At 41.0% G+C, this 12,273-nt stretch overlaps 1 pseudogene; it reads right to left on the bottom strand.

Moving 5' to 3' along the window:
* Positions 1 to 10,445: 10,445 nt before the first annotated feature.
* LOC103004711 (E3 ubiquitin-protein ligase RNF220-like) lies at positions 10,446 to 11,471 on the bottom strand (annotated as a pseudogene).
* Between the last annotated feature and the right edge of the window lie 802 nt (positions 11,472 to 12,273).

Raw genomic sequence — 12,273 nt, 5'->3', positions numbered from 1 at the left:
GATCACATCTTGGGTCACAAATCAAGCCACAGTAAATTTAAGAAAATTGAAATCATATCAAGCATTTTTTTCTAACCACAGTGCTATGAGATTAGAAATGAATTACAAGGAAAAAATGTAAAAAACACAAACATATGGAGGCTAAACAATACGTTACTAAATAACCAAGTGATCACTGAAGAAATCAAAGAGGAAATTTTAAAAATACCTAGAGAGGATTAACCAAGATGGCGGAGTAGAAGGACGTGCTCTCACTCCCTCTTGCGAGAGCACCAGAATCACAACTGGCTGCTGGACAATCATCGAGAGGAAGACACTGGAACTCACCAAGGAGGATACCCCATGTCCAAGGACAGAGGAGAAGCCACAGTGAGATGGTAGGAGGGGCGCAATCAGAGTAAAATCAAATCCCATAACTGCTGGGTGGGTGACTCACAGACTGGAGGACACTTATACCACAGAAGTCCACCCACTGGAGTGAAGCTTCTGAGCCCCACGTCAGGCTTCCTAACCTGGGGGTCCGGCAACGGGAGGAGGAATTCCTAGAGAATCAGACTTTGAAGCCTAGTGGGAATTGATTGCAGGACTTTGACAGGACTGGGGGAAACAGAGACCCCACTCTTGGAGGGCACACACAAAGTAGTGTGTGCATCGGGACCCAGGGGAAGGAGCAGTGACCCTGGGGGAGACTGAACCAGACCTACCTGCTGGTGTTGGAAGGTATCCTGCAGAGGCGGGGGGTGGCTCTGTTTCACCGTGGGGATAAGGACACTGGCAGCGGAGGTTCTGGGAAGTGCTCCTTGGCGTGAGCCCTCCCAGAGTCTGCCATTAATGCCACCAAAGAGCCCAGGTAGGCTCCAGTGTTGGGTTGCCTCAGGCAAAACAACCAACAGGGAGGGAACCCAGCCCCACCCATCAACAGTCAAGTGGATTAAAGTGTTACGGAGCTCTGTCCACCACAGCAACAGTCAGCTCTACCCACCACCAGAGCCTCCCATCAAGCCTCTTAGATAGCCTCAACCACCAGAGGACAGACAGCAGAAGCAAGAAAAACTACAATCCTGCAGCCTGTGGACCAAAACCCACAGTTACAGAAAGATAGACAAGATGAAAAGGCAGAGGGCTATATATCAGATGAAGGAACAAGAAAAAACCCCAGAAAAACAACTAAATGAAGTGGAGACAGGCAACCTTCCAGAAAAAGAATTCAGAATAATGATAGTGAAGATGATCCAGGACCTCGGAATAAGAATGGAGGCAAAGATTGAGAAGATGCGAGAAATGATTAACAAAGACCTAGAAGAATTAAAGAACAAACAAACAGAGATGACCAATACAATAACTGAAATGAAAACTACACTAGAAGGAATCAATAGCAGAATAACTGAGGCAGAAGAACGGATAAGTGACCTGGAAGACAGAATGGTGGAATTCACTGCTGTGGAACAGACTAAAGAAAAAAGAATGAAAAGAAATGAAGACAGCCTAAGAGACCTCTGGGACAACATTAAACGCAACAACATTCGCATTATAGGGGTCCCAGAAGGAGAAGAGAGAGAGAAAGGGCCAGAGAAAATATTTGAAGAGATTATAGTTGAAAACTTCCCTAACATGGGAAAGGAAATAGCCACCCAAGTCCAGGAAGTACAGAGAGTCCCATACAGGATAAACCCAAGGAGAAACACGCCGAGACACATAGTAATCAAAATGGTAAAAATTAAAGACAAAGAAAAATTATTGAAAGCAGCAAGGGAAAAACAACAAATAACATACAAGGGAACTCCCATAAGGTTAACAGCTGATTTCTCAGCAGAAACTCTACAAGCCAGAAGGGAGTGGCATGATATACTTAAAGGGATGAAAGGGAAGAACCTACAACCAAGATTACTCTACCCGGCAAGGATCTCATTTAGATTTGATGGAGAAATCAAAAGCTTTACAGACAAGCAAAAGCTAAGAGAATTCAGCACCACCAAACCAGCTCTACAACAAATGCTAAAGGAACTACTCTAAGAGGGAAACACAAGAGAAGAAAAGGACCTAAAAAAATAAACCCAAAACAATTCAGAAAATGGTCATAGGAGCATACATATCGATAATTACCTTAAACGTGAATGGATTAAATGCTCCAACCAAAAGACACAGGCTTGCTGAATGGATACAAAAACAAGACCCATATATATGCTGTGTACAAGAGACCCACTTTAGACCTAGGGACACCTACAGACTGAAAGTGAGGGGATGGAAAAAGATAGTCCATGCAAATGGAAATCAAAAGAAAGCTGGAGTAGCTATACTCATATCAGATAAAATAGACTTTAAAGTAAAGAATGTTACAAGAGACAAAGAAGGACACTACATAATGATCAAGGGATCAATCCAAGAAGAAGATATAACAATTATAAATATATATGCACCCAACATAGGAGCACCTCAATACATAAGGCAACTGCTAACAGCTATAGAAGAGGAAATCAACAGTAACATGATAATAATGGGGGACTTTAACAGCTCACTTACACCAATGGACAGATCATCCAAAATGAAAATAAATAAGGAAACAGAAGCTTTAAATGACACAATAGACCAGATAGATGTAATTGATATTTATAGGACATTCCATCCAAAAACAGCAGATTACACGTTCTTCTCAAGTGCACACGGAACATTCTCCAGGATAGATCACATCTTGGGTCACAAATCAAGCCTCAGTAAATTTAAGAAAATTGAAATCATATCAAGCATCTTTTCTGACCACAATGGTATAAGATTAGAAATGAATTACAGGGAAAAAAACGTAAAAAAGACAAACACATGGAGGCTAAACAATACGTTACTAAATAACCAAGAGATCACTGAAGAAATCAAAGAAGAAATCAAAAAATACCTAGAGACAAATGACAATGAAAACACGATGACCCAAAACCTATGGGATGCAGCAAAAGCAGTTCTAAGAGGGAAGTTTATAGCTATACAAGCCTACCTAAAGAAACAAGAAAAATCTCAAGTAAACAATCTAACCTTACACCTAAAGAAACTAGAGAAAGAAGAACAAAAAAATACCCAAAGTTAGCAGAAGGAAAGAAATCATAAAGATCAGAGCAGAAATAAATGAAATAGAAACAAAGAAAACAATAGCAAAGATCAATAAAACTAAAAGCTGGTTCTTTGAGAAGATAAACAAAATTGATAAGCCATTAGCCAGACTCATCAAGAAAAAGAGGGAGAGGACTCAAATCAATAAAATCAGAAATGAAAAAGGAGAAGTTACAACAGACACCGCAGAAATACAAAGCATCCTAAGAGACTACTACAAACAACTTTATGCCAATAAAATGGACAACCTGGAAGAAATGGACAAATTCTTAGAAAGGTATAACCTTCCAAGACTGAACCAGGAAGAAACAGAAAATATGAACAGACCAATCACAAGCAATGAAATTGAAACTGTGATTTAAAATCTTCCAACAAACAAAAGTCCAGGACCAGATGGCTTCACAGGTGAATTCTATCAAACATTTAGACAAGAGCTAACACCTCTCCTTCTCAAACTCTTCCAAAAAATTGCAGAGGAAGGCACACTCCCAAATTCATTCTATGAGGCCACCATCACCCTGAGACCAAAACCAGACAAAGACACTACAAAGAAAGAAAATTACAGACCGATATCACTGATGAATATAGATGTAAAAATCCTCAACAAAATACTAGCAAACAGAATCCAACAACACATTAAAAGGATCATACACCACGAGCAAGTGGGATTTATCCCAGGGATGCAAGGATTCTTCAATATACGCAAATCAATCAATGTGATACACCATATTAACAAATTGAAGAAGAAAAACCATATGATCATCTCAATAGATGCAGAAAAAGCTTTTGACAAAATTCAACACCCATTTATGATAAAAACTCTCCAGAAAGTGGGCATAGAGGGAACCTACCTCAACATACTAAAGGCCATATATGACAAACCCAAAGCAAACATCATTCTCAGTGGTGAAAAACTGAAAGCATTTCCTCTAAGATCAGGAACGAGACAAGGATGTCCACTCTCACCACTATTATTCAACATAGTTCTGGAAGTCTTAGCCACGGCAATCAGAGAAGAAAGAGAAATAAAAGGAATACAAATTGGAAAAGAAGAAGTAAAACTCTCACTGTTTGCGGATGACATGATATTATACATAGAGAATCCTAAAACTGCCACCAGAAAACTGCTAGAGCTAATTAATGAATATGGTAAAGTTGCAGGATACAAAATTAATGCACAGAAATCTCTTGCATTCCTATACACTAATGATGAAATTCTGAAAGAGAAATTATGGAAACACTCCCATTTACCATTGCAACAAAAAGAATAAAATACCTAGGAATAAACCTACCTAGGAAGACAAAAGACCTGTATGCAGAAATAAGACACTGATGAAAGAAATTAAAGATGATACCAACAGATGGAGAGATATACCATGTTCTTGGATTGGAAGATCAATATTGTGAAAATGACTATACTACCCAAAGCAATCTACAGATTCAATGCAATCCCTATCAATTTACCAATGGCATTTTTTACGGAACTAGAACAAATCATCTTAAAATTTGTATGGAGACACAGAAGACCCCGAATAGCCAAAGCAGTCTTGAGGGAAAAAAACGGAGCTGGAGGAATCAGACTCCCTGACTTCAGACTATACTACAAAGCTACAGTCATCAAGACAATATGGTACTGGCACAAAAACAGAAACATAGATCAATGGAACAAGATAGAAAGCCCAGAGATAAACCCACACACCTATGGTCAACTAATCTATGACAAAGGAGGCAAAGATATACAATGGAGAAAAGACAGTCTCTTCAATAAGTGGTGCTGGGAAAACTGGACAGCTACATGTAAAAGAATGAAATTAGAATACTCCCTAACACCATACACAAAAATAAACTCAAAATGGATTCGAGACCTAAATGTAAGACTGGACACTATAAAACTCTTAGAGGAAAACATAGGAAGAACACTCTTTGACATAAATCACAGCAAAATCTTTTTTGATCCACCTCCTAGAGTAATGGAAATAAAAACAAAAATAAACAAATGGGACCTAATGAAACTTCAAAGCTTTTGCACAGCAAAGGAAACCACAAACAAGACGAAAAGACAACCCTCAGAATGGGAGAAAATATTTGCAAACGAATCAACGGACAAAGGATTAATCTCCAAAATATATAAACAGCTCATTCAGCTCAATATTAAAGAAACAAACACCCCAATCCAAAAATGGGCAGAAGACCTAAATAGACATTTCTCCAAAGAAGACATACAGACGGCCACGAAGCACATGAAAAGCTGCTCAACATCACTAATTATTAGAGAAATGCAAATCAAAACTACAATGAGGTATCACCTCACACCAGTTAGAATGGGCATCATCAGAAAATCTACAAACAACAAATGCTGGAGAGGGTGTGGAGAAAAGGGAACCCTCTTGCACTGTTGGTGGGAATGTAAATTGATACAGCCACTATGGAGAACAATATGGAGGTTCCTTAAAAAACTAAAAATAGAATTACCATATGACCCAGCAATCCCACTACTGGGCATATACCCAGAGAAAACCGTAATTCAAAAAGACACATGTTGGGCTTCCCTGGTGGCGCAGTGGTTGAGAGTCTGCCTGCTAATGCAGGGGACACGGGTTCGAGCCCTGGTCTGGGAAGATCCCACATGCCGCGGAGCGGCTGGGCCCGTGGGCCACGGCTGCTGAGCCTGCGCGTCTGGAGCCTGTGCCCCGCAGCGGGAGGGGCTGCGATGGTGAGAGGCCCGCGCACCGCGATGAAGAGTGGTCCCCGCACCACGATGAAGAGTGGCCCCCACTTGCCGCAACTGGAGAAAGCCCTCGCGCGAACCGAAGACCCAACACAGCCAAAAATAAATAAATAAATAAATAAAGTAGCTATAAAATTAAAAAAAAAAAAAAAAAAAGACACATGCACCCGATTGTTCATTGCAGCACTATTTACAATAGCCAGGTCATGGAAGCAACCTAAATGCCCATCAACAGACGAATGGATAAAGAAGTTGTGGTACATATATACAATGGAATATTACTCAGCCATAAAAAGGAACGAAATCAGGTCATTTGTTGAGATGTGGATGGATCTAGAGACTGCCATACAGAGTGAAGTAAGTCAGAAAGAGAAAAACAAATATCGTATATTTACACCTATATGTGGAACCTAGAAAAATGGTACAGATGAACCAGTCTGCAAGGCAGAAATTGAGACACAGATGTGGAGAACAAACGTATGGACACCAAGGGGGGAAAGCGGCGGGGGGGTGGGGGTGAGGGTGTGCTGAATTGGGCGATTGGGATTGACATGTATACACTAACGTGTATAAAATTGATGACTAATAAGAACCTGCTGTATAAAAAAAATAAATTAAATAAAATTTAAAAATTTAAAAAAAAACCTGTAACAGACAATGAAAGACATTACATAATGTTCAAGGGATCAATCCAATAAGAGGATATAACAATTGTAAATATATATGCACTCAACATAGGAGCACCTAAATACATAAAGCAAACATTAGCAGACATAAAGGGAGAAATTGATAGTAATATGATAAGAGTAGGGGACTTTAACACCCCACTTAAATCAATGGACAGATCATTCAGACAGAAAATCAGTAAGGAAACACTGGTCTTCAATAACACATTAGATGAAATGGACTTAATAAAATCTATATAAAACATTCCATCCCTAAGCAGGAGAATACACATTCTTTTCAAGTGCACTTGGAACATTCTCCAGGATAGAACACATGTTAGGCTACAAAATAAGTCTCAGTAAATTTAGGAAGACTTAAATCATACCACGCATCTTTTCCAACCACAAGGCTGAGACAGGATATCGATAAGAAAAAAACTGCAAAGTGTACAAACATGTGGAGGCTAGACAATATGCTACTACACAACCAATAGATCACTGAAGAAATTTCAAAAATACCTGAAGAAAAATGTAAATGGTGATACAAAGATCCAAAATTTATGGCAAACAGCATAAGCAGTTCTAAGAGGGAAGTGTATAGCAATACAAGCCCACCTCAGGAAACATAAAAGTCTCAAAAAAAACCAACCTAACCTTACACCAAAAGGAACTAGAAAAAGAAGAACAAACAAAACCCAAAGCTAGTAGAAGGAAGAAATCATAAAGATCAGAGCAGATATACATAAAATGGAGATTTAAAAAACAGCAAGGGAGACAAATGAAACTAAGAGCTGGATCACTGAAAATATAAACAAAACTGATGAACCTTTAGCCAGATTCATCAAGAAAAAAAAGAGATGGCCCAAATCAATAAAATCAGAAATGAAAAAGAAGTTAAAATTGATGTCAAAGAAATACAAAGGGAGTACTACCAACAATTATATGTCATAAAATGGACAAACTAGAAAAAATGTACAAATTCCTAGAAATGTACAATCTCCCAAGACTGAACCAGGGCAAAATAGAAAATATGAACTGACCAATTACCAGTAATGAAATTGAATGAGTAATCAAGAAAACCCAACAAACAGAAGTCTAGGACAAGAAACCTTCACTGGTGAATTCTACCAAATATTTAGAGAATAGTTAATACCTATATCTTCTCAAATTATTCTAAAAATTACAAGGAAAGGAATATTTCCAAACTCATTCTACGAAGCCAGCATCACCCTGATACCAAAATAAGACAAAGATATCACACGAAAAAGGAAAATTACAGGACAATATCACTAAGGAACACAGATACAAAAATCCTCAACAAAATATTAGCACATCAAATCCAACAATACATTAAAATTATCATACACCATGATCAAGTGGGATTTATCCCAGGGATGCAGGTATGGTTCAATATCCACAAATCAATGTGATACACCACATCAACAAATTGATGAAAAATCATATGGTCATTTCAATAGATACCAAAAAATATTCAACATTCATTTATGATAAAAACTTTCAACAAAGTGGGTATAGAGGAAACTTACTTCAACATAACAAAGGCCATATATGACAAGCTCACAATAACATCATACTCAATGGTGAAAAGCTAAAAACATTTCCTCTAAGATCAGGAACAAGATAAGGATGCCCATTCTCACCACTTTTATTCATAATGGTATTGGAAGTTCTAGTCACAGCAATAAAGAAAAGAAAATAAGAGAAACCCAAATTGGAAAGAAAAAAGTTGTCACTGTTTGCAGGTGACATGATACTATACATAAAAAAATCCTCAAGACACCACCAAAAACTACTAGAACTGATCGATAAATTCAGTAAAATTACAGGATACATAATTAATACACAGAAATCCATTGCATTTCTGTACACTAACAACAAACTTAAGAGAAATTAAGGAAACAATCTCGCTTACAGTTTCATCAAAAAGAATAAAGTACCTAGGAATAAATCTAACTAGAGAGGTAAAAGACCTGTCCTCAGAAAACTATGAGACACTGATGACATAAATTGAAGTCAATGCAAATAGATGGAAAGATATACCATGTTCATGGATTGAAAGAATTAATATTGTTAAAACATCATACTCCCCAAGGCAATCTATAGATTCAATGCAATCCTTATCAAAATACCAATGGCTTTTTTTTCACAGAACTAAAACAAATAATTCTAAAATTTGTATGGAAACACAAAAGATTCAAAGTAGTCAAAACAATCTTGAGAAAGAATGAAGCTTGAGGTATCATGCTCCCTAATTTCAAACTATACTATAAAGCTACCACAGTCTAAAAAGTATGCTACTGGCACAAAAACAGATGCATATATCAACGGAATAGAATAGAGGGACCAGAAATGAACCCACAGTTATATGGGTAATTAATCTACAACAAAGGAGGCAAGAATATATAATCGTGGTGCTAAACTCTCTCCATGTTTCTAATATTTTTAATAGTGGGTTTTTTTTTAAATTGTTCTCATCACAAAATTCAGCGTCCTTGGGGAAGGGACCCAGACCCTTGACTGCCACTTTCCAGGTGTCCTTTATCATTTTGATGGGATTCTTTGGTCTGCAGAAAATACTCTGTCTTGGCATGCTTCTAAACTGTAAGATTTGGGTTGTTTTGTATTTTGTTTATGTTTACATGCATCTTGTATTTCCCTGAAAACTAAATAAAGTTTTTGCCTTTTTAAAAAAAAATAAAGATGATGCTTTTTTTTTCAGCTTCAGACTAGAAAATACTAAGATTCTCTTGGATAAAGAAAGTATATTCCCTGAAAATTATTAACGCCTCCTTGAAGGTGAAACTTTGTCTTTTGCGGTTTTGTTGGTGGTATTAAATTATAAAAGGCTTAAGTTCTCAATAAGAGCAGCCATTGTTATTGTTACTGAGTTCATTTGTAGTTGGAAGCCCTTACAACATTTTGCAAGAGAAGGAGAACAAGAAATATTTGTTGACTAAATTATTGTGGTTTGATGGTGCCAGGAGGAATTCAAGCCAACAGCAATTCAAGGTCCTTCATTAGAGAAGCCATACCATTTTTTTTTTTTTTTTTTTTTGCTGTTTATACTGGTTTAATCCATGTCAAATGTAGTTTACAAAGGGAAAGGACAAGTACCTTTGTATAGAATATACAGACACAGCATCACACCATGGGGCCCACAAGAAGGGCAGGGGAGACAACACTTTTCCCTGGGAACAGCAGTCTAATCCCAGGAAAGGTTCTCTGCAGAAGGCTGGGTAGCCAGGAGCACCCTCATCCAGCCCCACTCTCAGCCCCTGCTTCAGCTCGGTTCCCATTTCCTGTGCCTCCCCCTTCCCCCAACTCCTTATGAAGAGCCCCAGGAGCTAAGACTAAGGAGAGGATCATGTCCCTTGGGGCACGTGCCCCACGTCTGGGAGAAGAAATATACACCGCTGAACACCGAGCACATGGGAGAGGGAAGAGAACCACGGGAGAGGGAGAGAGAGAGGCAGGCACCCCAAGAGGTGGATGGGCCGAGCCCCCAGCCAGCCCTGAAGGAGGCACTGCGTCCAGGTGTTCTTAACAAAAGAAGAAAATCATACAACCAAAGGGGAAGGGACGGGGTAGAGGGTGAGGAGTTGTCCCATTTATACACAACATTGTAAACATACACGGTCTATATTACATGTGCTTCAGTCTGGTGTTTGCATGTCTGTCTGTCCGTCAGTCGGCAGGGGGCTGGATCTCAGGAGCCTTGCCTGGCTACTCCCGCTACCCCCACCTCCCTGCCCCACCCTGGGAACGGAACCTGGAACAGGTATGGTCCCCAATCTTGGTGGGAGCCAGCAGGCAGGGCCTGGGCCTCAGCCTCCACTCTGGCTCGAGTCCTGTGTGTGTGCGTTCATGTGTGTGCATGTATGTACATGGGGAACCTGTGTGCAAGTATGTACCTGTGTACAAGGGGGGGTGGTCACGTCACAGGTGGGGCAGGTGGGGCGCTCGAGGCAAGGGCTGCCTGGGGCGGCTAGCTCACAAGTAGATTCTCCACAGGTCTCCGGGTGCTGTGATGGTGTTGCACTGAGGGCAGAGCTTCCTGGCACCCAGGGTCCGCAGCCAGCACTCCTCACAGTGCACATGCCAACACTGGATGGACGTTAGGGGCATCGAGTATGAGTCCATGCAGATGAGGCATTTGTAACGGTCCCCACAGGATAGCTGCCGCTCAAGTTCCCTGACCCGAGCCTTCAGGGCCTCAAACGTGGTCACAGCTGAATTGTCTGTGATTTTCTCGATGTGATTGTTCTTGCAGGTCTTCTGCATGGCCTCCTGCTTGCTGCTGTCACCGTTGCTGGTAGATGGCATCTCGTCACTGGCCCATTTAGAGAACTCAGGTGTGATGCGTGTGCTGGGAGGGCCACCATTTAGGACTGCGCCCTGGAGTGCCTCTCTCTCCTTGGTTTCACAGGGCTCCTCGCCTGTGCAGGGGATGACGTCGGCCTCCGTGTATTGCGGTTTCCCATACTCCAGAGTGTCATCCCCATCCACATCCAAGTCAGCATCACTGTCCAGGTTCTCTTCGCCGCTGCACGTGACGAAGCCAGAGCCTCAGAAACCACCTTGCAGGAGAGTGGTGGCCCGGACCCACTTCTGCTTGCACCACTCATACTCCTCAAAGCGGGTGCTGTTCTCATGCTCGACGTCCATGGCATCGTCCTCAGCCATGCAGGAGCCTTCCCTCTGCCCTTCAGCTTGCTTCCTCCGTTTCATTTTCCCAATCCGAGCATTCAGTCGGGTCTGCCGGTTGGCTCGCACTCGCAAGAAGGTCTACTTCCTCCCTCCCGCCGGCCCCCATGCTCCGCCGGCCGCTCCGGGCCCTCGGCATAGCTGCTGGAGGCTGCTCTAGCGGGACCTCGTGGCCACCGCGCGGTGCCGCCCCAGCCCCAGCCTCCGGCGCTCCGGGCCCCGCGGCCGCCCGGCCGGCGAGGGCGGCGATGCGGGCAGATTCCCCCAGGGCTGCCCGGCGGCGGCGGCGGCGGCACCTCAGCTCCCAGCGGCGGCGGCGGCCATGTTGGCCTTGATCACGTGACTCGCCCAAGCCATACCATTTTAAAGCTGAAGAGTGTAGAGATCCTTTATGAAATAAACCTCTGATATAAATTATCTGGGGACAGAGCACTAGAGTGATTTGCCTGAGATTGGCTTATTGCTGTTTTTTTCAATAAAAGGATTGGTTATCAGCCTGCTGGAGAGATTTTTCTACGGCTCTTTGTTTCATATAATGAAAGTGCAATTCTTGAAGGATAAACTCAGCCCTCCTTGCTATTGATGGCTCTGGACCAAAGGGCTACCTCAATACAAACTCTTTTCTCATTCTGTCACACCTTTACTGGAAATCCCTGTTTCCTAATTATGTCCATTGTGCATTGCTTGCAAATGAAACAAAACTCATTTGCAGCTATGGAACTTATCCAATTCCCAGTCTCTAAGGGCCAAACTTTTAATAAAGTCTCCAGTGAAGACATTCAGGTTTACTAAACATTTCACTAGATTTTATTAATTCATGCAATTCTCCCCCAGCTAACTAAAGTTAAAATTAACCAAGTTATACAGGCATAAATAATTTTAGCAGCATACTCTAAAAAATGAAAAGACTCAAAAGCATTAAATAAGACAGCAGTAATTACAATAAAATTACTACTCTAGTATAATATAATTTCATAATGTCTGCATAAAGTGCAAAAGTATCCACTATTAATGAAAGCTTTTCTTGGCTGCCCTTTATACAGTATTTCTATTTTAAAA

This window comes from Balaenoptera acutorostrata, chromosome 4 (assembly GCF_949987535.1).
Source record: "Balaenoptera acutorostrata chromosome 4, mBalAcu1.1, whole genome shotgun sequence".
Lineage (NCBI taxonomy): Eukaryota > Metazoa > Chordata > Mammalia > Artiodactyla > Balaenopteridae > Balaenoptera > Balaenoptera acutorostrata.
The sequence above is the reverse complement of the archived record's forward strand: the minus strand, read 5'-3'. Positions and strand labels throughout refer to the sequence as shown.